The sequence below is a fragment of the Fukomys damarensis genome, unplaced genomic scaffold (assembly GCF_012274545.1).
Source record: "Fukomys damarensis isolate Sample0158 unplaced genomic scaffold, DMR_v1.0_HiC HiC_scaffold_23, whole genome shotgun sequence".
NCBI lineage: Eukaryota > Metazoa > Chordata > Mammalia > Rodentia > Bathyergidae > Fukomys > Fukomys damarensis.
In genome coordinates, this window is record NW_022900935.1 from 19,096,607 (window position 1) to 19,124,339 (window position 27,733).

At 40.6% G+C, this 27,733-nt stretch overlaps 1 protein-coding gene across 1 annotated transcript in view; it reads left to right on the forward strand.

Moving 5' to 3' along the window:
- The first annotated feature begins 2,774 nt into the window (after positions 1 to 2,774).
- Positions 2,775 to 27,733, forward strand: part of Wasf2 (WASP family member 2) — a 71,063-nt gene continuing 46,104 nt past the window's right edge. The window contains exon 1 of the mRNA XM_033767307.1: positions 2,775 to 2,972. The gene's annotated coding sequence lies outside the window, so the exon portion shown is untranslated. The remainder of the gene's footprint in view (positions 2,973 to 27,733) is intronic.

Genomic DNA, 27,733 nt, shown 5'->3' on the forward strand with positions numbered 1-27,733 from the left:
AGCCTGGGCAATTTGAAGAGATTATCTCAAAATAAAGAAATACAAATTCAATCCCTGGTACCAAAATACATAAATAAGGGTGGGGGTAGAGCACCCCTGGGTTTTATTCCCTTGTACAGCCCCCCCCAAAATAAAAAGATACAAGGATCCAAACCCAGGAGGATCTGCCTAGAAGTCCTGCATTTTTCAGGAACTACTGGAAAAGTGTAAAGACCCTTGGAGGATACCCCTTTCAAAGCCAGGTTCCCTTTCCTGTAATACTCTCATTTATCTGGCAATAACCACGACATTGTCTTTGGGCCCGCAGGTCCTGTGTTCTCCGGCCTCCCTCCCCACAGCCACTACCCCCCTTGGCCTGCATGCCCTCTGCACCCTTCCTCTGTCCGGTGCTGCATCGCTCAACCTTCTTTTCATTCTTTATGAATGGATGGACCTCCATTTGTTAGCTCACCCCAGCGTCACCTGATCAAAGAAGCTTCCTAGGGCCCCATTCATCCCAACAGTCACTCAGACACGCTGCACTTTGCCTTCTTATTCCTTATCAGTTTCGAACTTGTCTCATCATCTGGTTTTTGTGGTTTTGGAGGTAGGGTCTTGCTATGGAGTTCAGGCTGGTCTTGAACTCACCGTGTACCCCAGGCTGGTTTCAAACTTGCAGCAATCCTCCTGCCTCAGCCTCCTGCGTGCTGGGATTACAGGTGTGTATCAGTACTCCCAGCTGATCATCTGTTTAACCACTTTCTTCCTTACTAGACTCTAAGCTCTATGAAGGTGTTTGTCTTGCTCAGCAATGTATTGATGCCACTGGCAAGCTGCTCTGCATGCAATAGGTGCTCGATAATTTTTTATTGTTGTTTTGTTTTTTAACTGCTAGAGTTTGAACCCTAGGTCCTGCACTGAGCTATATCCTCAGGCCCTTTTTTATTTTTAAATTTTGAGACAGTCTTGCTAAGTTGCTCAGTCTGGGCTTGAACTTGCAATCCTCCTGCTTCAGCATGCATTGATACACTTTTTTTTTTTTTTTTTTTTTTTTTGTACCGGGGATCAAACTCAAGTCCTTGTGCTTGCGAGGCAGGTGGTGGAACCACTGAGCCAAATCCCCGGCCCATAATTTTTTTGAATGGATGAATCCATGAATGAATAAAGAGCATTTTACAATTGTGACTCGTTAATTCCACAATTAACTCACTAAATCTGCACAACTGCCTTGTCTCCATTTTAGGAGGTGAGGCTCAGAGAGCTAGAAAGTGGTGGAGCTAGATTTGATCTCATGTCAATCTAACCCCAAAGTCAATGCTGCCTTCTGCACAGCTGCCTCCCAGCACCCACAGCCAGGATTTAAACAGCAGCTGATTGTCAGACTGTCTCAATTTGGGCCTGGAGGACACCAGCCCAGGGGGTACTGAAGCCCTTCTGGTGCTACCCATTTGGGGATTTCTGCCCTTCTGAAGTCGCTCCTTTCCCGCTGCTTTCTTTTCCAGAGAGAGAAAAAGACAAGGAATTACAGCCAAGGAAGCCTTTCTGGGAAAAACAATCCTGTGGTGAACAGAGCTCTGTTCTGAGGGCGAAGAGACCTGGATTTGAGTCCTGGCATGAAGCCATCCCATTAAGGGCCTACAGTGGTATCTTCATTGGGGATTTTTGCCTAGGCTGCTAACCCACTTGCCCATCTCCTGATTCCTAAGGATCCCAGAAACAGCTTGTGCACACCTCTGGGGTGTTTACTAACACCAGTTTAGGGCAGGCCTTTACCCAAGTCTGTGGTGACCAAAGAGAGGCGACTGGCCTGCCACCTTAATAATCAGCCCTGTCCTGCTAAGGGGCTGGTTGGAGAAGTCTCTCTCACGTGGCCCATCTCAGAGAGGGTAATACAGGAATGCAAGCTAAATGACGCAGGTTTCAGTGCCAGGATTGTTTCCAATTCTCTAGGTAACTCTGAGTCATGCAGTCATGGAGACTCAGCTTTCTCTTCTACAAGCTGAGGACAGTACCAGCCTTATAGAATTGCTCTAGACAACTAAGTGAGGTACTTCGCTAACTTGAATATCTGTCACATTGTTAAATAGGTGCAGCTTTCTGTAATCAACAAGAGTTGCATATGCCTACTCAGGCACAAATCCTCAAATACTGCTCCAGTACTTGAGGATATGCCTGAGCCTACTGTGCCTATTTTACAGAAGGACAAACTGAGACCCAGATAAGTGTCGGTGGTCCCAAAGCGAGGTAGTGGTTGAACTTGGGGCCAGCTCACCCGACAGTGGCTTCTCAGAACTAGCTCAGTCTGAGTCCCAGGTCCCAAACTTCGCCCAGGAAGAGCCCTTCAGAAGAAGGAAGAAGCCTGTGACTCATTGTCCCCACCCTACTTTCCCCTGGGTCAAAGACCAGGCATGAAGGGACAAAACTATCTGCAGTTTGAGGGGTGTCTGCGGAAAGTTCTTAGGGTTGGCTCCCTCTTTTCATAAAAAATCTGATTATTTCAATGCTAATAAGAAGAAATGGCCTTTAAACACATTTTGGGCGAGTTTTTACACTTTATTTGATAGTATCTTTCTACTGTGACTTTAGGAGTTGATTAGCCTTAATCGCAACCCCCACTTCACTTGGTTTGCCCTGCGCTGTTTACTCCGATTGCGGAAGTCGCTCGGGTGGAGCTCCCGGGACAGTACCCTAGAGTACGTCTTTTGCGTAGTTACCTAACTGGCAACTCATCCAGGCCAATGAAATGGCCAGAAGCCCAGGGTGGATGGGGAGGAGAACCAATCAGAGCCTTTGGCGGGGTGTGGCTGCGTCCCAGGGCGGGGAATCGCGTAATGGCGGACGCGGGACGGACAAGGGCGGCTGGGGGCGTATCGCGTTGAGGTGGTCCGGCTGTGTGTCAGCCCTGAGAGTCAGTCGGCTGGAGCAGACCCGGTACGGGGACCGGGCAGCCGGCTGTCCTTTCCTGTTTCTGAGTGCGACTTGCGCGAGGCCAGGTGAGCAACAAGTCCTCCTGGGCGGAACCCGTAGTGAGACACGGGCCCAGCTGGGCGGCCCCTCAGAGCCCCGCGAGTCCAGCGGGAATGGGCGCAGCGCCTTATGCCGCGGACTCTCAAAAGCCAGCGAGTGGTCAGCACAGAGTGGCGTCTTAGTCCACCCCTCGGGGAAGGCGTGATGTGGAGTCCCCCTCAGATCCTGGGAATTGCTCTCGAATCTGTGAGGCTGCGAGTGTCCCAGCCTGACCTGTCTCTGCCACCAACTCGTTGGTGTAGTCTTGGCCAAGTCATTTCCATTCTTACCCAGGATAAGCCTCAGTTTCCATCTCTGGACCATGAAGTAATTGAAGTGCTCTTTGGGGCTCCAGACCTGCTGAGTTGGGGAGCTGCAGTAGCGACACGCACGCGCACACACACAATGGTCTGCAGAGTAAAGAGGAGAGTTGACTATAGGGACTCTGCTACAGGGACTCCCAGAATGCGGTGGGCACTACCCAGATCACGAAGGGGTCTCGGCCCCCCAGCCGACCTAGGGCCTCCGAGATGGGAAGTTTTATACCGTTGTCCATAGTCAGAGATGTGCAAGGAATCCTTGGAGAGATTCTTGGGGCTGATTTGAATTTAGGCTTCAAAGTTAGGAGGAAGAAGGAGAACAGCCTTTATGGTATTCCAGAGATCTGCCAAACCTTGGTATATGTTTTTAATTTTTTTAAAACCTATCCTACAGAACTTACACATAAAACTGTTTTAGAGCACACAGAAAGTGCAGAACTTACCGGCCTGGAGGTGTTTCCTCAGAATCACTGGGCAAAGGACAAGTCATTGCCCAGTTAAAAGATAGTATTAAGGAAATATATTTTGTCACAAGTTGGGTGCAGGAGGGGATCTGGCTCCAAATATTTGACTTGACTTGTAGCATAGAGACAGGCTGGTTCTTGATATCTGTATGGTTAATTATAAGTCCATCCTCTTTGTACAGTCTGAGTTAGAAAGGGTTATGTCTAAGTTGTAAAAGTCACTTTGACATTGTGTCAGAACCTCTGAGAACTCAGTTTTGAGTCCTGATTTGATGTCCTGTAGCAACAAATTCAGCAGCACTTGTAGAGATTTAACTTTTGACTCAGGGTAGTAGTACCAGTGTGTTTCTTGTTAATGTCACATTTTCTTGGGATGGGAGAAATTTCTTGGTTCAAAATTCTTTGAGTTTCTAAGGATGAAAGGCTTGATTGAGTTTAGTTTTTTGGGGGGCCAGGGATACAGCAAAAGTATTTTTTTTCTTTTTTCTTTGTGCTGTCCATCATCTGATTTCTAGTTGAGTGAAGACTGGACTTGGGATAGGCAGTTGTTGGTTACCATAAACTGCAACTCTTAATCTTTTCAAACTTCACAGCTTTGGGTTAATCAAAATGGTAGGTCTGGCCTTGGGCATTGTTCTCTCACGTCAAAGGTGGGGAAGAAAATTGGAAGAGGAAGTTGCTAAGACAGGGCGTTTCTTAGCGTGGAGCCAATATGTATTTTCTTTGTTTGAAATTCTAAAACCAGAAAATCATCAACTAAAGGAAAAAGGAAGGAAAGAACTGTGAAACTTTTCTTCCTGTTCAAAGATCTTTAAGAGGTACCCATGAGGCTCAGATTTTACAGAAAAAGTCAATTGTAATTTGTTGGGTGTTCTGAAACTGTCTTCTAGTATAAAACAATTTTGTCTTAAACCTACTGAGAAACTTTTTAAAAATCAACAGTTACTAAGTTGTTGTTCATCACTGATGATTCATTTTCTCAACATAGTTACCAATTCAGTCTTTGTGTATACATATGTATACATACATATGTGTATATATATATATATGATATATGTAATTTGTTGGGTGTTCTGAAACTGTCTTCTAGTATAAAACAATTTTGTCTTAAACCTACTGAGAAACTTTTTAAAAATCAACAGTTACTAAGTTGTTGTTCATCACTGATGATTCATTTTCTCAACATAGTTACCAATTCAGTCTTTGTGTATACATATGTATACATACATATGTGTATATATATATATATGATATATAAACTGACTGGCCCCAAACTTGCAGTAATCCTCCTGCCTCAGCCTCCCTAGTGCTAGGGTTTCAGGGGTACATTGCTAGACCTGGCAAATTTGGGTATTTAAAAAAAAATACATATATAATATTTATTGTATGTTATGTAACATCCCAGAGAGGTCTAAAGCAGCACGTTGTACTCTAACATATTAGTATTTCAAAAGTAAAATGTTTGAATATTCACATTGACTGGCATAAATAAATATTATAGATAGCCTCATGTCATTTCTCATCAGGTTTGCTACTGCATGAATAATGAAAAACTTGTTATTCATAGCTTTTTGAATTTTGGGATTGAAGTGAAGGGATTGTGTGCTTTCATAGGTAAAACTTACATGAAGACAAGAACAATTATAAGGAAAATATTGTATAATCGAGTTAATTGCAAAATCATGGATCCTAAAAATAGTATTACATAGAAAACTTTGGGCCAGGGATTTAGCTCAGTGGTTCCACCACCTGCCTTGCAAGCAGAAGGACCTGAGTTAGATCCCCGGTACCAAAAAAAAAAAAGAAAACTGACTTTATGTTTCTGTCAGGCAGAATTTTTACTCTAATTAAAGTGTACTCGATGTGCATTTTTTCTGAGTACTAAGATTTTTTAATTTACTTTAGAACCCTGAGCCTTTACACTGAGCTGCATCTCCAGGTCTTTTTATTTATTTTTATATAGAGTCTTACTGAGTCCTTGCTAAGTTGCCCAGACTGGATTCCAACTTGAGATCCTCTTTCTTCAGCCTCCCAGAGTGCTGGGATCACAGGTGTGCGTCACCACACTCAGCTTTAAATTTATCTTTTAATACTCGCATTGGTCTGTCTCTGTTTGAGTTACTAAGAAGATACTTGTGCCACCTCTGTTTATTTATTTATTTTTTTGAGGTGCTGGAATGGAACCCAAGGTCTTGTGCATGCAAGACAAGTGCTGTACCACGGACCTATGTCCCCAACCCTCTCTACTACTTTTAGTTTATTTATTTATTTGTTTTGAGACAGGATCTTGCTGTATATCCCAGGCTTGCCTCAAACAGCAGTCCTCCTGCCTCAGCCTCCTGAGTGCTGGGATTATAGAAGTGAGCCACCATGCCCAGATGTGAACATATACATTTTTTAAAAATTGCTTATTTATTTTTTGGTACCTGGAATTGAACTCAGAACCTAGTGTTGTGAGGCAGGTGCAGTGCCACTTAGCTAAATCCCTGGCACCATGAGCTTATTTTTAAAAAGTCAGGCTACTCAGCTTTTCTCAGGTACCTCTACTGTAGAGCAAGATTGACTGGTGGTGCTGGAGAATGAAGAATTACTTCTCTTTAGAGGATCCCCTACTGACAGCACAGATTTGAGGAATTCTGTCCTCCCAGACACCATGCAGCTACCTGGTTCAAGGACCTCAATTCATCATCCTCCCTCCTCCATTGTTCCTGAGAATGGTGTCTCACTTTCTGGGAAATAGGGTATGGAATTTCAAGTGTAGTAGGTGTATGATTAGACTAGGGAATAGGAATGATTCTTATCTAGACCAGCCAGTTTCTTCTGTTTCATAAGCAGTGATAATATTGCAAAAGAATTATATAGTAATAGATTAACATCTTATTCCAAGTTATTCTGGTGTAATTCTGGGTAAATTCTTGAAGACAGGTATTATTGTTTCTTATATTTCTCTTGTATTTTGGAATGGTTAAAGGCCAGGGCTTCAGACTTGATTTGTATCAGAATTTTCTGTTGAAAGAAAACACACACACACACACACACACACACACACACACACACATCTGGCATGGGAGTTCTGATAACAGTTGAAAGCCCAGAGCCATTGTTGGGAATTGTTGATATAGCACATTATAAATCCTCAGTAAACTTCTTCCTTCCTTTCTTCCTTTTTTTTTCTTTCTTGCTGTCCTTAGAGCTGGGGATGGAACTCAGGGCCTCAGATAAACTAGGCAAGTGCTCTACCACTGAACTACATCCCCAGCCCTTCATAGATTTTTTAAATTAATTTGCTGTTGATCCAGATGGGTTAGGTAGAGTGGAAGAGGACAAAGATTTTTTTTCATGGATGAAATAGCTTTTCAAGATACCAGCACATATCTAACAGTTGGCAGATCTTTCTTTCCACCCATAGTCAGTTTATTGTTGGCATCACTACCTTCATTTTATTAGTAGACAGTATTGTACGCAGTTTGTATCAGCAGGCAACTCAAGTTTTATTTACTGTTTGGGCATTGGTCTTACTGAGATTGATTAGGTCAACAGCTACTTGATTGGGGCTTTAAGTGAGGAAAGTAGACTGCTGGGCACCAGTATTGGTGATGCCAGAGGAAAAAATGGGAAATTTTAGTTTGACTGTGTCTCCAACACACAGCACAGCACAGGGAACAAAACTGGTGCTCTGTAGACTTTTAAGGAAACGGATAGCTTCTTGGTTGGGAAGAGGAATATGGGCTGTGAAGTAAGATACTTCCCACTCATCCTTCAGAGGTGGTGTGAGAAGACATTTATTCCCCGATGCCTTCCCTGGGAAAGGTAGAGTGACATACTTCCTAAAACATTGATTGGCCAGAGAGTCAAACCTGGTATCAGACAAATTACAAAACTTTCTCTTGCCTGAGAGTGGGCTCCTTAAAGGCAAGAATAAATCATTCATTTTTGTATGACCAGTGTGCAACACTTCGTAAATGGTAGTAATGCTTAAATTATGCTCTCTGTATTCTTCATTTTGTAGATCCTCTTTCTCCCATTTCATGAAAACAGCGTTTAAACAGCATCGTGTCATTACCCACTATATGCCAGTAGCATCTCCCCCTTTCATTGTGACATCCAAAAATGCCCCACCATGTCACATATACCCTGGGGGACAGACTTGCCCCCTGTTGAAAACCACTGTATTAGCGGGTAAAGGTGGTGGAGTAGTTGAGGGAGGTGAGTGTGGATGTCCTCAGATGTGAGCCCTCTGTTTATTTCTTCTGTCTGGTTGTACAATCTCTTGTCTTATTTTTGATGAAGAATGAAGGAAATCAGGAAGTGACAACTTTAAAAATATCCCAATTATTTTTATTCTGTTCAAAATTTATTTTATTCAGTTAAAATATATTAGAACAGTACAGATAGCTGAATTATTTGTACAGATCTATGTAAATTCAATTTTTATCTCTGATTGAGACTAGCTGGAGTAAAGAACTGTGACAGTAAGGCTGGGGATTTAGCTTAGTGGCACTGCATCTGCCTTGCAAGTGCAAGGTCCTGAGTTTGATCCCTGGTACTGCAAAACAAAAACAAAAAAATGACTATTACTGCCTTGTATGAAATAACTTGTTTTTCTTTCTTTTGTGGAACTGGGTTAAGGATTGAACTCAGTGTCTCCCTATATGCTAGACAATTACTCTACCACTGAGTCACATCTCTAGCCCTTTTTATTTTATTTTGAGACACGGTCTACCTAAGTTACCCAGGTTGGCCTTGAATTTGTTATCCTCCTGCCTCAGCCTCAAAGTAACTGGAATTGCAAGAGTGCGCTGCTGTGCCCAGATTTGTAAAAGACTTTCCCAGAAAGCTCATATCTAGAAATTTAACACTCAAAAATAGCCAGCATTGCTTTCTTAAGAACTTGTCAGGATTTTTCATTAATTCTTTTTTTTTTTTTGGTACCAGAGATCAGACTCGGGTCCTTGCACTTGCAAAGCAGGCGCCAGAACCAGTGAGCTAAATCCTCAGCCCTTTCCTTGTTAACTTTTGCGCTTGTGGCTAAGATAAATCTTTTGATTCAACTGCATAGATACTTTATAACTCTAAAAAACACGTTTAACTAATAGACATGCTCTTCTTTTTTTTTTTTTTTTATCTTTTCTTTTCTTTTTGGTATGGGGGATTGAACTCCGGACCTTGTGCTTGAAAGGCAGGCAGCAGAACCACTGAGCTAAATCCCTGCATCGTTTTCTTTTTCCTTTTCCTTTCCCTTCTCCTTTTCGTTTGTTTTTCTCCCGCTGTGTTGGGGATTGACCCAAGACCTTGCACATGCCAGGCACATGCTCTGCCACTGAGCTACATGCCCAGCCCTTGAGCATGCTTTTTTTGGTGGGGGGGACCAGGGATTGAACTCGTGTCCCTGTTCTTGCAAGGGAGGTGGCGGAACCACTGAGCCAAATTCCCAGCGCTGGGCATGTTTTTTTTCTTTTTTTCTTGAGATAGGGTCTCACTGTGTAGCTGGCTTTGAACTCACAAGGATCTTCCTGCCTCGGCCTCCCAAGTGCTGGGATTATAGCCATGTGCCACCACACCCACCTGGGCATGCTTTTCTGAGGTCAGTAATTTGTGTGTTAGGGAGATTGGTCAAGGAAGCGATTCTTGGTTCTCTTGTGCATTCATAAATTAAGGACAAGGTAGGAGTTGATATTTGGGAAGTTGTTGTCTTTAAGTGAGCTCTCTACAATGAAGCATTATAATCATTCATGTCTTAGTCACCTTAAATTGAAGTTGAATGAGTTTTTTTTTTCCCTGTTCCATTTGAAGTTATGAATGGTATTCTAGAGAATTCAAATGTATAAGTTATGAATAGTATCTCAGAATAGTTTCATTTATGCAAATGAAACACACTTCTTAACTTAGAAACCAAACAGGATTGAATTAGAAAAGAGAAGAATAGAAACAAGAATTGTTGAGTGCTTACAGAAGAAATAATGCTCAGATATGGATGTATCTCAGAAAAATTTGCTTTTCATCATGATTTTCAGACTAATAAAAATAAGCAATTTGAGATTGATAGGAGATGCTATTGCTCTATTTTTCTTACGCTATTGCTGTTTTTCTTTTCTCGTAAAATATGGAATAGGCTGAGTATTCTTTTAGTTGCAAGATTAATTTCAGTTGAACAAAATTAAGTTTCTTATTTTTAGAATATAAAAGCCCTTTTGAGAAAGAACAGTTCTTTTCAGTTACAGTTTGAGTAAATATATGTGTATGCACAAATGCTTCTTACACACATGTATGATATGACTCATAAAATTAAAATTTTGTAATTGATGTAGTCTAACAAGAGCAATATATACATATATGTGTGTGCATATATTTATTTTGTGGTACTAGAGATTGAACCCATCCCTAGCCATTTATTTTAAGCAGTCCTCCTGCGTCGGCCTCCTGAGTGCTAGGGTTATAGAGGTTCACCGCCACACCTGGCTTCCAGGCCTTTTAAAAAATATTATTTTTTATTGTGAGACAGGATCTCACTAAGTCACTAAATTGCCCAGACTAGGCTTGAATTTGGGATCTTCCTGCCTCAGCCTCCCATGGTGCTGCAATTATAAGCAAGTGTCACTATGCCAGGCAAGAGCAATTCTTTTACTGTCAAGTATTTAGAATTGAAAACCCCTGCCACCCCCGATTGTGTTTTGTTCTAGCAATTATTCAGTCTAAAACTCTCAAATCATATGTTGAGAAATTGTTTAAGTGTGGAAGGTCTTGGGCTATGCTTGTTGATACTCCCTTCGGTTCACATGGGGAACTGTAGTTTTCCTCATCCCAAAGACATCTGTGGATTTAGGAGAAGTAGAAGTCCAACTTTGTCCCTTTCTTTACCTTTGAAGCTCTTTCAGGATTCAGTAGGTGATAATTTGCAGAGCACAGTGCTTCCACTTTGGTATATACCATTTATAGTCAGACTCAGCTCGAGATAAATTACATTAGCTAAATTTGATAGCTATAAAGTAAGTGGTTCAAAGAGATTATGTAACTTAGTCATTCAACTAATGAATGATTTTAGATTGACTCTTGCATTTATTTATTTATTGTAAGTTTAATTAATAATTAATTAATTTTGGTACCGGGGATCAACCTTGCACTTGTGAGGCACCCAGTGGAACCACTGAGCTACATCCCTGGCCCAAATTTTAAAATTTTTAATGTTTTGGTACTGGAGATTGAACCCAGGGCTTCACTGATGGCCTTACCATTGAGCTACATCTCCATTTTGACACAAGGTCTTGCTAAGTTACTCAGGCGGGTGTCAAGTTTGTGATTTTCCTGCGTCAGCCTTCCAAATAGCTGAAATTACAGGTGTGTGCCACTGTACCTGGCTTGAATGAGATTTTTAAAATGTAAAAGTTAATACAGTGAAATGCACTAAAAGGAAAATATTTGTTTATTTTGGTTTTTTGAAGCAGGATCTCACTATGTAGTTCAGGCTGGCCTTCAACTCACTATGTATCCCATGCTGGCCTCAAACTTGCAGCAATCCTACTTCAGCCTCCCGAGTGCTCGGATTGCAGGTGAGCATTACCGTACCCAGCTGAAAATGTATAATTAGTTGTGCAGCAATGGCCCAGTCAAGAGAGAACATTTCTATAGCTCTGCAAAGTTCCCTCATTCCTCTGTCCAGTGTCCCTACCATTTTATAGGCAACCACTATTCTGATTTCTATTCTCAACATATTAATTTTGCCTATTCTTTTATTAAGTTTTAATTTTGCCTATTCTTGAATTGTACAGTATGTACTCTTTGCTGGGGGTAGTGGCACATGCCTGTGTGGGAGACTGAGGCAGGGAGGATTGCTGCACATTTGAGGCTAGCTTAGGCTACATAATGAGTTCAAGGCAAACCTGAACTACATAGTGAGATTCTGTCTTAAAAAAAGTATGCACTCTTTTGTGTCTTGATTTTTTTCCTGTTCAACATAAGGTTTTTTTTTGGTACCGGGGATTGAATTTAGGACCTTGCATTTGCAAGGCAGGTGGCATAGCCCCTGAGCTACATCCCTGGCCCAAGGTTGTTTTGTTTTGAGACAAGGTCTCACTATGTAGTTCAGGTTGGCCTTGAACTTACTGTATAGCCCAGGTTGGCCTCAAACTTGAATGCTCCTTCTGACTTAGTCTCCTGAGTGCTGAGATTACAGGTATGTACCACCATGACTGGCTACATACAGAAGATATTTGTAATTCATCCATGTTGATGTGTGTATCTGTATGAACCTAAGTACCATAGTTTGATGTCTGCCTACAATTTTTTCCAAAAAACTGTATTTCTTAATTTGTTATTTTCTCATCAGATCCATTTTTTCTACTTTGGTGTTTGCATGTAATTTATTTCCCTTCAATATTTGTTCATTTAAAGAATTGTCACTGAAATTACAAACGTAATACATGCTTATTGCAACAAAGTACAGAAGTAGAAGTGAATAAAAAGTGAAACCTTCCTCAGATTTATTTTTGTTTCTCCCTTTCCCCAATTATGGAAATAATGAGTACTCTTTATAAAAGAAAAAAAATTGCCCAATTCACATCATCTCAAGCAGAGAACAGAATCACCTATCATCTTACCAGTTAATGTTTTGATGCATATTCCTCCTGTGCATTTTGTTGACAACAGCTGAGACCATAGTTTGAGATTTTCAGCCTTCCCTTTTTATGTTAGCTTTGTCATATCCTTGTTTATCAGTTGTCAGTTCATTATTCATGCTCAAGACCACGCTGGATCTGACTGTCCAGCTGCCAGTAACCATGGCTGACCTGACCTGGCCCCATCAAGCAACTTGCTGTACACTTCATTCTTGCAAACTCACCTCCCAACATTTCCCACAGAATAGGAAGCACTATTGCTCTGTGGTCAAGAGTATAGATTCTGGAGTCCAGCTGGTTTCACCCGTAAGTTCCTCCACTTGTATTAGCTCTGTAACCTTGGGCAAATGACACAATTCTCTTAGCCTCAGTTTTTCTATCTGTAAAATAAGAACCTTTCAGGAAGATTAGATGATATTATTACTTAGTCCAGCGCTCAGTAAATATTAATAGTGTCATAAATTAGGAAATGACTAGCCAGACATTGTGGTGCGCTCCTGAAATCCTGGCTTTGGGAACCTGAGGCAGATCATAAGTTCAAGCCCAGCCTGGGCAACTTAATGATGTAGTGAGATCCTATCTTGAAATAAAAAGGGTAAGGGGGTGTAGCTCAGTGTGAAGGCCCTGGTCAAGTACTGCACCCCCTCCAAAAAAAAGAGGAAATAGCATATTTGGTCAAACAGATCATTTCAGATTTTTTTTTCTTTTTGAGACAGGGTATCACTGTGTAGTTCAGACTGTCCTGGAACTCACTTTGTAGCGCAGGCTGTTCTCAAAGTCATAGCAATCTTCCTGCTTCAGCCTCCCGAGTGCTGGGATTATAGGCATGCACCACCACACCTGGCACAAATTTTTTTTTAATGTTGAAAAAAATGTATATTTAGAATTAACCAGCTGGACTCAGATTTAGATGATCGCAGTTTTGAAGGCAACAACCAAAGCACCTTAGTCAGGAGCCAGTGGAACGTGAGCCTTCTTTTCTCTACTAGGTCTGTTCAGGGTGGTAGTCTTGGCCACTTCAATGTCATAAGTTTCTCCATAGCCTGTTTGACCTGTTTGTTGGCCTTGATACCCACAATGAACAGAGATGTGTTACTGCCCTCTTCGTGGCAGACTAGATGGTTGTGGAAGAACTTGGTGATGCTAGAGTGGTCAAATTTATTTCTGCCGGAAGCACTCATCCACAGATATTTGGGATGTCCATTGGGCCTCTAGAAGTGGGTAATATGCAGTTTTATTTTATTTTTTTTCCCTCTACTGTGGCTGCCATTCAGCATTGCTTTCTTAGTCTTTAAAGCTTTTGCTTTAGCCTCAGCTTTGGGAGGAACAGGAACTTACTACTTTGCTTTTGGTACTATCTTGCTGAAAAGGCAGAATTCTACTTCTTACAGTCTTCCGTGAAGGAAGGCATGGAAATAGCAACTTCAAAAGCTAGGGCTTTATTGCCTAAAATTCATAATTTCTTTTTGGGAGTTTCTCGGGTGGGCCCCCCTCCCCCTTTTTCCTTGAGACAGGCTTGCACTGTGTAGCTCAGGCTGGCCTTGAACTCATGGTGATACTCCTATCTTAGGCTTCAGACGCTGGAGTGCTAGCGTTAGAGGCATATGCCACTATGCTGGGTTTTTAAAATTTGTACTGGCTATTGAACTCAGGGCCTTGGCAATGAGCTACGTCTTTGGCCCTTTTAAAAATTTTGTTTTGTTTTGCTGAGACAAGGTCACACTAAGTAGTCGGACTGGCCTTGAACTCACTGTGTAGCCCGGGCTGGCCTTAAACTCCTGCTTCAGCCCTTGTCCTCCAAGTGCTGTTATTACAGGTACATACCATGCCCAGCTTTCTAAAATGTTGAGACAGGGTCTCATGAAATCATTAAATTCTCCAGGCTGGGCTCAAATTTGCCATTCTCCTGCCTCAGCCTCCCAGAATGCTGGGATTACACTGGTGTGTGTGTGTGTGTGTGTGTGTTTAGATATTTATTTATTTATTTGATTTTTGTTTGTGTAGTGTTTTGTTTTGTTTTTTGGTTTGTTGAGACAGGGTCTCACTATGTAGTTGAGACTGACCTGGAACTCACTATGTAACCTAGGCTGGTCTCAAACTCATAGCAATCCGCCTGCCTCAGCCTCCCGAGTGCTATGATTACAGGTGTGCACCACCATGCCCGGCCTGTTTTGTTTGTTTGTTTGTTTTTCTTCTTATTGAGTTTATTGGTACAATCTAGGTATACAATAGTTACATTCATCCCTGGGATTCTGTACCTTTACATAATAGATCTTGATTCTCATTTTTTCCCCTTGTCCCTGCCCTCCCTTCACCCCCGTCCTGTTTTGTTTTTTGGGACAGGGTCTCATGATGTAGTTGAGACTGATCTGGCACTCATTGTGTAGCCCGGGCTGGTCTCAAACTCACAGATCTTCCTGTCTCAGCCTCCTGAGTGCTGGATTATAGGCGTGGCACCACCACGCCTAGCTTTATTTGATTTGATTTTTTGAGATGGGGTCTTCTGTGTCATTCAGATTGGTTTTGAACTCACTATTATTATAGTCCAGGCTTGCTTAAGTCTCCTGAGTACTGGGATTATAGGTATGTGCCCCCTTATCACTGGTCTGTGTTTTGTTTTTTGTTGTTGAGGATCAAACCCAGGGCCTCATGCATGCTAGGCAAATTTGGTCATTGAATTCTACTTCCAGTCTTCTCTTGGGAGTTTTCTAATGAAAGTATTACCTATGAATTTATTTATACTATCTTTAAATTATTTTTTCTTACATTCTATACTCCCTACTTGAGTAATGATTTTATTACTTTGTGTACCAGATTGGGTGGGTAATAAATTTACCTTTTTTTTTTTTTTGTACCAGGGCTTGAACTCGGGACCTTGTACTTGCGAGGCAGGCCGCGAAACCACTGATCTAAATCCCTGGCCAACTTTTACTTTTTGTTGGTTCTAATAAAAGCGAGAGCTTCCATGTGGTGAATATATGCTAGTGCCAGACAGTGTATATCTCTATTCTCACCGCAGTTCTTCAAAGTAGTTGTTATTTAGAAAGAAAAATTAGGGCCAGGGATTTAGCTCAGTGGTGCTGCTACCTGGCTTGCAAGTTCAAGGTCCCAGGTTCGATCCCTAGTACAAGGAAGGAAAGAAGGGAGGGAGGGAGGGAAAGAAATGGGCCATGGTCACAGAGTTAACCTAAGTGGGCGTGGAATTTAAAGCCAGATGAGGTGGCGCACTCCTGTAATCACTGCTCGAAGAACTGAGGTTCAGACTAGCTTGGGCCACATAGTGAATTCAAGCTCAGCCTGAACTACATAGCAAGAGTTTGTCTCAAAAAACCAAAAAACCCCAAAGCAAGCCAAATAAAAACAAAGCAACAACAAAAAACCACCCCCCCCCAAAAGGGAGCCCTTATCTTATATATATCTATATTTTTTAAAAATGCATCCTCATACAGAAGCCCCTCTTTTTTTTACCCAGATATTTTCTCAGGCCTTCCCTGTTTTACCCTTTTTTTGTATGTATAGTAGGAGAACCACAACTGCATGTTCTCTTCTAGGTACAGATACACTTTGGTTTGTACAGGGATAGGATAATATGTTCTGTGTTTCCCGAGCTTTCATAATAACAGCCAGCATTTTGCTACATTTTTGTAGCTCTATTTGCGATATAGTCCAGGGACTCTGAAGCCCCTTTCCTGTGTTGTTTCAGGTAGCTTCAGAACTCATCATTTGATAATTAAAGTTTGGACTATTTTTCCATTACTTCATTGCCTTGTTGTTGTTGTTTTTTTAAATCTACATGGAAGCTATTTTTCACATTATGCACACAAACAGCCTTGCCCCTTCTTACTTCTAGCTGCTGCTGTAGGTTATCTACAAACTGTAAGGTTTCACTAGATAGTTTTCTTTCTAGATAACTTTCAAAAATGTTAATTGTATTAGGTCAGTCTCAATACCTGGGAAACCATTTTTGTTTTGCTTATACATCTTAATCTATAGAAGGGAGTATATCACAACTCTTTTATTTCTGTCTTTAAATAAATTCTCTCTCTGGAAGAAAAGTAGTCTTATTTGCTGTTTTCAGCAGCCTTTGGAGGATTAAAACAGATCTGCCCGTGCTGGATGTGGTGGCACACACCTGTAATTGTAGCACTCTGGGAGGCTTAACGCAGGAGGATTGGAAGTTCAAGCTCAACCTGGGCAATTTCGTGACTTAAGGAGACCCTGTCTCAAAACAAAAAGAAATTTAAAATGACTGGGGAGGTAGCTCAGTGCTGAGGCCTTGGGTTCAATCCTCACTTACCCACCCCACCCCCCAAAAAAAAGAAAAGGAAAAAGAGTGCCCATTTAATTCTCATCATACCACATCGTCTTCTCACTTTGGGTGTATGTGTTACCTGAGGCCTTACAAACAGTAGGTTCTTTGTGAATCTTTGCTATATTAAATAGTCAACAATAGAGTAATGTCCAGAGTTGGATTATTAGTATAACACTCATTGGATTTATTGAGTGGCTTCAGTGTACTAGATACTAGGGAACCAATATAGTGGTCATGAGAAACAAGGTTCTTGCTCTCATGTAGTTTAGGAGGGGTTCAATAGGCAATAAACATATATAAATTAAAAAAGGTTGTGATGGGTGAGGAAGAGAATAAAGTAGGATGTTATGATAGAGATTAATAGAGGAACTTGCTCTGAAGAGGAAACAGACTAAAACTAATGAATGAAAATGAGCCAGTCAAATAAAGAGATGAGAAGGAGATCTCCGGGTAGAAGGAACTGTAAAGGCAAAGGTGCTAACTCATGAAAACCTTTACTGTGTTCTGAGATAGAAGCCTACCATGACTAGAGATTAGTGATTACAGAGAGAAGTCAGGCAAGTTCTTTTTGTTGTTTCTGTGGTGCTGGGCATATGACCCATGCAGCATGCTAGGCACGCACTCTCCGATTAAACCTCACCCTCAGCCAGGTGTGCTTGTGTCCCCTCCACCATTCTTGCTCTTTCTTCCTTCCGCCCACTCTGTATTTTCTTTCTCTTGGGACAAAGTGTTACCATGTAGTCCAGACCTTGCAGCCCAGGATGACCTTGAATTTGAGATCCTCCTGTCTCAGCCTTCCAAATATTGGGATTAATGCTTTTACTTTCTGGACCATACCTTTTAGATAAAACATAAATATTTTATAATTTGGTGATGTCTAATTTCTTTTTCTTTTTTTAAAATTTGTTTTTCTTTGGTTGGTTGTGCTTTAAGTGTTACATTTAAGAAACTTCTTTTTTTTTTTTTTTTTTTTTTGAAACAGTCTTGCTATATGGTTCAGGTTGGCTTTGAACTCACTGTGTAGCCCAGTCTGGTGTCAGCCTTCCAGTGCTGGGATTATAGGCATGTGCCACCATGCCTGGCACATCTAAGAAACTATTGCCTAGTCCAAGGCATGAAGATTGTCTCCTTTATTTTCTTCTGAGAGTTTTATGACCCCCCGCCATGTTACTAAGAATTGAACCCAGGGCCTTCACACTTTTTTTTTTTAATTTTGAGACAGGGTCTTGCTAAGTCCATAAGTTGCTTCAGCCTCCGAGAGTGCTAGAATTACGGGCATGTGACACCGCACCTAGCTTACTTTTAGATCTTATGTGTAGGTCTTTGATCTGTTTTGAGTTACTGTTATTTTCTGTATGGCATAAGGTAGAGTCTGACTTTTATCCTTTTGTATGTGGGTAGCTAATTGTTCCAGCATAGTTGTTGAAAGGAAAATTCTTTCCTCATTGATTTTTGTTCCAGAGACCAATTGACTACAAATGTATGGATTTATTTCTGGACTCATAGTTGTATTTCATTGATCTAAATATCTGTCCCAATGCTAATAGCACACAGTCGCAATTACTGTAATGCTATAGTAAGTTTTAAAATAAAAGTGCATGAGTCCTTCAGCCCCCTCACCTTTCTCTGGTGTAGGGGATCGAACCCAGGGTCTCATACATGCTCTTTTCTTATTTTTCAATATTTTGGTATGCTGAGTTCTTTGCACTTCCATAAAATTTATGCTCAACTTGTCAATTCCTGGAAGGAAAAAAACCATTGGGATTTGGATGGGCCTTTCACTGAATCTATAGGTCATTTTGGGAAGAATTGCCATCTTAGCAGCATAAAATTTTCCAATGCATTCATGAAATGTCTGTTCATTTATTTAGGTTGTATTTAATGTTTTCTATGATACATGTTTTTTTTTCCCCCTTGGTTTTTGAGACAGGGTCTCTATACATGTTTTTCAGTGTACTAGTGTTATACTACTTTTGTTAATTTTATTCCTTTTTTTTTTTTTTTTTTTTTTTTTTTTTTTTTTTTTTTAAGGCAGGGTCTCCCTTTGTAATTCAGGCTGGCCCTGAACTCACTGTGTAGCTCAGGCAGGCCTCGAACTCGTGGCAATCCTCTTATCTCAGCATCCTGAGTGCTGGGATTACAGGTGTGTGCCATTGTGCTGGGGCTAGAAACTTCTGTTTTATGATAACAGCAGTGTTCTGGGTTCTCTTTCTGCCTTCCTGATTCTCTTTTGTCAGTCTCTTAAGTCGTCCTTTCTAAAAATTGTTTCATTTTTTAAAAAATTGTGTGTGTGTATGTGTGTTTATGTTTTAGTACCAGGGATCAAACTCAGGGCCTTGCACTTGGAAGGCAAGAGGTAGAACCACTGAGCTAAATCCCTGGCCTTTTAAATTTATTTATTATTTTTAATTTAATTTTTTAAGTTTTAATTTTTTTTTTTTTTTTTTTTTGGTACTGGGGATTGAACTCTGAACCTTGCACTTGTGAAGCACCACTGAACTAAATCCCTGGCCCTAATTTTTGGTTTTTTGAGATAGGTTCTTGTGTAGTTCAGGCTGGCCTTAAATTTGTGGTTGTCCTGCCTCAGCCTCCCCAATGTTGGGCTCACAGGCATGTGCCACCATGCTGGGTACACTTTGCTTTTGACTCTGCTTACCTTAACCAGTTATGTCCTCCTTTTATACTTTTGTGTTGCAGGATCACATAGTCTCACTTGTTTGTTTCTTTGTTCTTGGTATTAGGGATTGAACCCAAGACCTTAGCACAGAGCTACATCCCCAGCCCTTAATTTTTTTTTTTTAAATGAGACAGGGATTTGCTAAGTCATTAAGTTGCCCAATCTGGGTTCAACTTGAAATCCTCCTACTTCAGCTTCCCAAAGTGCTGAGATTACACTTAGCTCTCTAGCTCTCGTGTGTGTGTGTGTGTGTGTGTGTGTGTGTGTGTGTGTGTATGTGTGTGTGTTTTGCAATACTGGGGATCGAACACAAGATCTTGCACTTGCAAGGCAGGCATGGTGCCACTGAGCTAAATCCAGACCCTCTCTTGTGTTTTTAATTATAACCTTCATGCGTGACTCCCAAACCTATATTTCTACCTCTGAGCCCCAGTCCCAGAGTTCCTTGTGGACCATTCCTTTGATAGCCTAGTTATACCTCCAGCTTTTCACGAGCCTTATGCTTTTGGGAAACTGTGATTGTATTGTTACAGCTTGTGTTCTCCTTGCTTTTTTATTTATTTATTTTTTGGGGGGGACCGGGTATCGAACTCAGGACCTTGTACTTGTGAGGCAGGCAGGGGCACCACTGAGCTAAATCCGTGGCCCTTCTTGCTTTTTGGAGAGGAGGTGCTAGGGATTGAACCCAGGGCTTTATGCATTCTAAGTACACATTGTATACCACAGAGCTACCTTTTATGTACATTTTAATGATGGATCTTGTGTTTTTGAGAAATACATTTCTAAGCAAGATGGTTAGAACACCTGGGGAACATTTTGTCTTTTAGGACTTTGTTCTTTTCATAAAAAGGCTATAAATTTGTCTTTTGCCCACCTACCTCACTTCCTATCCCCCCAGTCCCCCAATTTACAAACCTGGTGTTGTTTTGCCGTCCTGTAATTCCAGCACTCTGGGAGGCTGATGCAGGAGGATCACAGATTCAAGCCCTGTTTTGACAGCTGAGCAATTTTTTGAAACTGCCTCAAAATAAAAAATGACTGGTGATGTAGCTCAGTGCAAAGACCCTAGGCTCAATTCCCATTACCACCAACCAGCCAACAAACAAAAAACAAAAGAACCCAGTGACTCAGAATGTATTTGTTTCTTCATTGAGTCTTTTACTCAGCACTATTCAGGGCTGATAGGTTTTAAACATCGCATTCACTGTTAGTCCTGTTCATCTGGGTGTAAAATTTTATTTACTGGGCTGGGGATTTAGCTCAGTGGCACCATGCCTGCCTCAAAGTGCAAGGTCCCAAGTTCAATCCCTGGCACCAAGGGAAAAAAAACAAAAAAAACCCCACTTTATTTACCATTCACTTTGAATTCCTGTCTCTTTCCATGCCCAGACACTTTCAGATCCCTCACTGTTTTATTCTCTCGCTATTCCAGTTCTGGTCCTTTGTTATCTTTTTCCCTGGCTGTTTGTTAATACTTTCAGTCTCCTTCCTTATTGTGAGGCCGGGTCTTGCTATGAACCTAGACTGACGTTGAATTTGGGATCATCAAATATTTGATTAATACTTCAATTTCCCCAACTTTTTTCCTTTCCCTTCATCCTGCCATCCTTTTTCTCAGTTGTTTATTTTAATCAGGTTTCAAACAAGGACCGTACATTGATTTTGGCTGACATGGCTCCTGAGTCTTTTAATCTGTGTGTGTGTGTGTGTGTGTGTGTGTGTGTGTGTGTGTGTGATTTAAGGATTTAACATAGGGCCAGGGATTTAGCTCAGAGGTTCCCCTGCCTGCCTTGCAAGTGCAAGGACTAGAGTTCCATCCCCGCTACCAAAAAAAAAAATTTCAGTTTAAAAAAGCTCAGCAGCATAGCGCCTGTGTGGCAAGCTCGAGGCCCTGAGTTCGATTCCTGGTACTGAAAAAAAAAGGATTTAACATAGAGGACCAGGGACTTAGCTCCTTGGTGCCGCCACCTCCCTTGCAAGAGCAAGGTCCTGAGTTTGATCCCCGGCTACCAAAAAAAAATCAAGATAAAAGGATTTAGCATAGAGCTTTCATACTGAACTATGTCCTAGCTCTATTTTAATTGTTGTTTTTTTGTTTAATTGTTTAATTTGTTGTTTAATTGTTGTTTTGTTTCATTTTGTTTTGTTTTTGAGACAAGGTCTCTCTCCCTGTGTAGTTCGGGCTGGTCTTGAACTCACTAAATAGCCCTGGCTGGCTTTGAACGCATGACCACTCTCCTGCCTCAATATCCTGAGAGCTGGGATTACAGACATGTGCTTCTTATGTCTTTTTCCTTTTTTTTTTTTTTTGGTTTGTTTGTTTTTGTTTTTTTGCTGTTGCTGCTGCTGTTGAAGAAACTAAATTGGAGTTGCTTATTCTCGATTCAGCAACTGAATTTCTATGACTTATGTTTCTGTACCCTTTATAGTTCCTGTAAACTGACTGTTATGTAGACCAGTGTTGTCCAATAGGGTTTGCCTGTCTGTTTCTCTCTTCCTCCTTTCCCTTCCCTCTCCTTCCCTCCCTTTTCCCTCCCTCCCTTCTTCCCTGTACCCCACTTTCTTCTTCCTTCTCTGCCTTCCTTCCTCTCTCTCTCTTTTTGAGGCATGGCCTCACTGTGTATTCCTGGCTGGCCTTGAACTCCTGCTCTAGCCTCCTAGTCCTCCTGCTCTAGGCTACCAAGTGCTGGGATTACAGATGTGTGCCACCAAGCCGGGCTACTCTTTTTTCTTTTTCAGATAAAGTCTCACTGAGTTAGTTGATAAGTTGCCTAGGCTTGGCTAGAACTTGTGCTCTTTCTGCCTCAGCCTCCTAGAATGCTGGTATTACATGCATATGCCACCATGCCTGGTTTAAAAACATCATTATTAACTTGTAGGTTTTAACATAGTTGATGTGTTGTACTCCATTGTAGCTATTGTTATGGATATTCAGTTTATTTGATTTTGGAACAGTGAGAAGCTCCTCAGGTTGGCTCCTGATTCCTTTTAACATACTGAAATAGTCTTTGAAAGTATTCCTTGTTTTTCATTGTGATAAGATGTTCCAGACCCATTTTGAACATTTCTTGTTCTTTTTCCCTAAGAATTCTGGATCTTTTTAGTATTGTATTGTGGAGACCACATTATTGGCTCCCTCATTTTGTCAGTGACACGATTTAAAGATAATGAAATCGAGTGATTTTAACTAAGGTCTCACAGATTTAGTGCTGCAATCTGTCCTGGAACCCTAGCCTTCGGCCTCTTAACTCTATCCCTTTGCCATTTTTTCTTGCTTCCTCCACCTAGTTTCTCTGACAGGTGATTTAGCTACATTTCAGCTTGTACTCTAAGCCACCAGGGGAAGACTGGGTTTTGAGGGTCATCGTTGGAGTTACTATTAAACCTCATTAATTTGAATTAATTGGGGGAAGACCTAGTGAGAGTGTTGTAAGTTGTTTTTCTTTAGATGCAGCTGTTACTTGGAGTTCACACTAACTGAAACTAGGCTAATAGTGTTATCAGGTTATTTTGTTAGGTAGAGGTCCTAGTACCTGGTTTAATGAATAGCTGAGAATGATGTGCAGTTTAACTTTAATTTATGTAAATTGGACTCTTGAAATGCTTAAAAACAGATCATTAAACATTTCTCTCTGCAATCTTATTTACACTGTTTCCTTAGTCTTTTCTTTATTAGGATATAGAGGTAAACTTACCTTAGATCTGAATTTTTCTCATTTCATGTGTGTGATGTCTGTATTAATAAGGACTGTGTATTCAGAGAAGAAGTTAAGAGAGGTATATGAGAAAGTGCAGAGCGAGAGCACCTGAAAGTCAGACATCTGCCCATTTCAGCCAACCAGAGCACAATTCCTTGGATCTGAAAATAAATTGAAAGTGATTCTAGGTAGCAAAGAACTTTCAGAAAGTTTCTTTGCTTTCCAGTATCTCAGAGTGAGCATCACTCTGGGAGCTCACTCAGGTCATTGTAGAAACTGAGGCCCATACAACCAGTTGTGTGAAGGTTGATGGGTTACATAATGCTGTGGCTGAGCAAGTCACCTGACATCTCCAAGCTTAATTTATTCATCTGAAAGGAAGTAGTTAAAATTGAGAGTAGTAATGTCTTTATAACCTTACAGACTACTTATGAGATTCAGATCAGCTGATTAATCAAATGATATAATAGATATTTATTGAATTAATGAGAGATGATATAAAACTGCTCTTTAAGTAGGTGTGGCGGTACATCCCTGTAGTCCTAGCACTGTGGAAGACTGAGGCAGGAGAACCACAAGTTCAAGCCCAGCCTGGGCATCTTAGTGAGACCCTATCAAAATAAATTTTAGGGCCGGGGATTTAGCTCAGTGGTGTAGCCACCTGCCTTGCAAGCACAAGGTTCCGAGTTTAATCCCTGGTACCACAAAAAAAGAAACAAAAAAAATTTTTTTAAAGGGTTGGAGATGTAGCTCAGTGGGACAGCCCCTGGTTCAATCCTCAGTACTGGGGGGAAAAGTGCTTTTTAAATTAGAAACTTAGTGGGCTGGGGATGTAGCTCAGTGGCATAGCGCCTCCCTGGCAAGTGCAAGGTCCTGAACTCAATCCCCAATACAAAAATAACCAACAAAACCCGATGTAAATTAGAAGCTTAGTATAATCATAAGTATTATGAAAATAATATACAGTAATGCATTTTAATGATCAGAAGTTTGTTAGCAGGAGATTCAAGAACTATGAATCTGTTCAGAGCTTTACAGCCATTTTATTGCAGAAGATAACCACCTTTATACTCTAGAAGCCTCTGTCATTATCTTTTTATTTTTTGGTACCAGGCCTTGAACTCAAGACCTTGCACTTGTAAGGCAGGCACAGTGCCACTGAGCTAAATCCCTGGCCTAGTATCTTGGTTTTATAGCAGTGCTGCTATCAGTGTGAAGACCCCGAGTTACCAAGAAAAGGTTAACTTATATTTAATATGTTCTGTTTAAGAACAGTGGAGGCTGGGTGTGGTGGTGCATGTCTGTAATCTCAACAAGGAGGCTGAGGCAGGAGGATACTGAGTTTGAGGACAACCTGGGGCAAATAGCAAGTTTGAGAACAGTTTGGATTATATAGTAAGACCCCGTCTCAAAAACACGCAAAACAATAGATACACACTATTTTACAGAGGTTTTCATTAAAATATCTTTAAAAAGTATAGAGCAAAATAAAATATAGATAATAGGAAGTAGGGAGATCTTTCTCAAAGGGGAAGGAGATCAAGAGATGGAGGGAGTCTGTAATCCCAGTACAGTGGACCCTTGAGATTAATTGGTTCCCAAGGGCTGGTTGCAACTCAGGTTGATTGTAAGTCAATACAGCTGAGATAATGGATGTTTACCTGGGTACATGTTATAGATAACAATAGGCAGATGATCTTCCATTAATCTAATTAACTCAGGTTGTTCGTTGTGTCAGGCTAGTCATAACTTGAGAATCTACTGTATTGATAATAAAACTGAGGGGAGAATAAATGTGACAAAATATTAGTACTTGGTGAACCTACCAAGTTTATATATATATATTTTTTTTTTTAATTTTTTTTTTTTTTTAACATGGTCTCTATGTGGTTCAGGCTGGCCTTGAACTTACTATGTAGCTCAGGCTGGCCTCAAACTTGTGGTGATCCTCCTACCCCAGCCCCTTGAGTGTTAGGATTATAGGCATGTGCCACCATACCTAGCTGAAATTGTTTTAAAATAAAAAATAAAACAAAACTTTCCTAAGGTCATACAACTAAAGAGCATATGTAGTAGGGCTGAGATTTGAACTCAGGCCATATGGTTCCATAATCTATGTTCTTAATTATAATGCTGTTAGTGCCGCTCTGCACACAGTACTAGACAGATGAAGTATATCTGTACTGAATTTTTATTGTGGGACTGTGATTGGGTCCTAAACACAGAGTTGTTTGCTGCTCTGCCTCCTGGTTCTTCAAGGATAGGGTGATCATATAATTTATTGTGTAAACCATTCACTTTTAATAGTAAGAAGGAAGGCTATTAATAACCTCTGGGATGATTGATTTAAACCAAGATGAATAAACACCCTAGAAAGATACATCTTGGAAAAGTCCAGTTTTAATGCATGTGACAGGACATGATCATTGTTTCATTATAATTGAATTTTGTTGACTGTGGCTTCTTGTTTATAGAATACAGATTTTTTTTTCCTCCTGCCAACAGGACTCAGGCCTTCACCTGATGCATTTTTAGATTTCCTTCTCTTGATTTTGGTAAATTTTTTTTTTGCTTCCTTCCAGACCATTTGGGAAATATTCTTTGTCAAACTTTGTTTACTCCAACTCTGAAAAATGCCAGCAGGAATTTCTGTAACATTTGTCCTGTTTTTTAAAAATATTGGCATTTAAAACCATAAATCCTAAAACATCTTTATTAACATGATTTCTACAAAGAAAGAAGCTGGTAAAGCATCTGTATTACTAGGTTGGCAGACAAGATTACTATTGTCAACTTCCTACAGACATTTGGAAATGACCTTATTGTGTGTTACTGGAGGCGATGTTAATGTTTGTTAAAAATGATTACTGGTCTAGAATCAAAGGTGCATGTGCTGTCTCATTGATCTGCCGGCCAGGTAGTATTCATTGTCATTGAAATTGTACTTATTTACAATAACATTTTGCTGGTGCTGAATCTAGTTAGAGGTTGACCTTCACTGAAAGAGGGCTAGTAGTTTTTGGTCACTTTCTAAATAAGTTTTCAAAATTAGTCTAATCCGCTGGATTTTAAGAGATCAAGTTACTTCTTTGTTTCTCTGTCCTCATACAGTATATATATTGAACCAAGTAGGTATCGAATAGGGTCAGAAGGACAGAGCAAGAATGTTGAAATTTATATCAGATAGTTTTCCTTTCCCTCTGGTTAGCTACTGTGTTATAAGGGAGGTTTTTGTTTGTTTGGTTGGTTTTTGTTTTTATTTTTTGGTACTTGAATCAAACTCAGGACCTTGCACCTGTGAGCCAGGCATGGTGCTGCTGAGCTAAATACCTGGCCCTGTACCATGTTTGAGGATGGAGTGTATAAAACAAATGATTAGCATAAATTGTTTTAAACCAGTAAAATAATTTTTTTCCCTAAAACAACACGTATAACCCCCTCCTCTGTCCATATACTCACTTGGGGATTGAACCCAGGGCCTTTGGAATGAACTACAACTCCATCCCCGCTTTTAATTTTTTTTTTTTTTTTTTTTTTTTTTTTTTATTTGAGGCAGAGTTCCCCTAAGTTGCTAGGTTGTCCAGGCTAGACTGCAGTTTATAATATATTATATTTTATTTTTTGATACTGGGAATTGAACTCAGGACCTTGTGCTTTTGAGGCAGGCAGCGTGACCCCACTGAGCTAAATCCCCAGCCCTACACTCCAGTTTATGATTGTCCTGCCTCAGCCTCCCATAGTGCTAGGATTATAGGTATGTGCCATCATGCCTGGGTATGAAATGTTTTTATGGTAACAATTACATTTTAAAAAGTAATGCACATGTTTCAAAGCTGTAATTTCTTATTCCTGCTGATGTATTTTTCTTTGGTGGATCAACATATTTAAAATGGTAGTTTGTTTTTTGTTTTGTTTTGTACCAGGGATTGAATTCAGGACCTTGCTCTTGCAAGGCAGGCACATTGCCACTGAGCTAAATCCCCAGTCTTGGTAGATTTTTTTTTTTTTAATGTACTGGGGATTGAACCCAGGCTTCACACATGCTAAGTGCATACTCTGTCACTGAGCTATACCCCATACCCTTAAAATGATGGATGACTTTTTTACATCAGATTTCATGAATGAGCTCGGCATAGTGGCACGTGTTTATAACTGCAAGAGTCTGAGGCAAGAAAATCGAGTTTGATGCCAGCCTGATCAACCTTTTGAGACCCTGACTCAAAAGGCTGGGGCTGTAGGTCAGTGCTATCCAGGTTCAGCATGTAGTACCCTACCCTCAGTCATGTATTTTGAGAAGGTCTTCTGACAGTAGATTTTACTTACCTGTTTACCTAATTTTTTGTGGTACTGGAATTGAATCTAAAGGCCTCCCATATACTAGGTAAACATTCTACCACTGAACTGAATTCCAAAGCCAATTCTTTATTTTAAGGATGATAGCAAGTGTCATTAATCAGAATCAGCTATTAAAATATCAGCAGGCCAGGGCCACGATTTAGCTCAGTGGTACTGCTGCCTGCCTCGCAAGCTCAAGGTCCCGAGTTCGATGCCTGGTACCCCCCCCAAAAAAAAAGATATCGTATTTAAAAAATCAGCAACCCGTTTTGCCTGAATTCTTTATTTGATATAGGAAATCAAATGCTGAACTTTTTTTTTTTTTTGAGG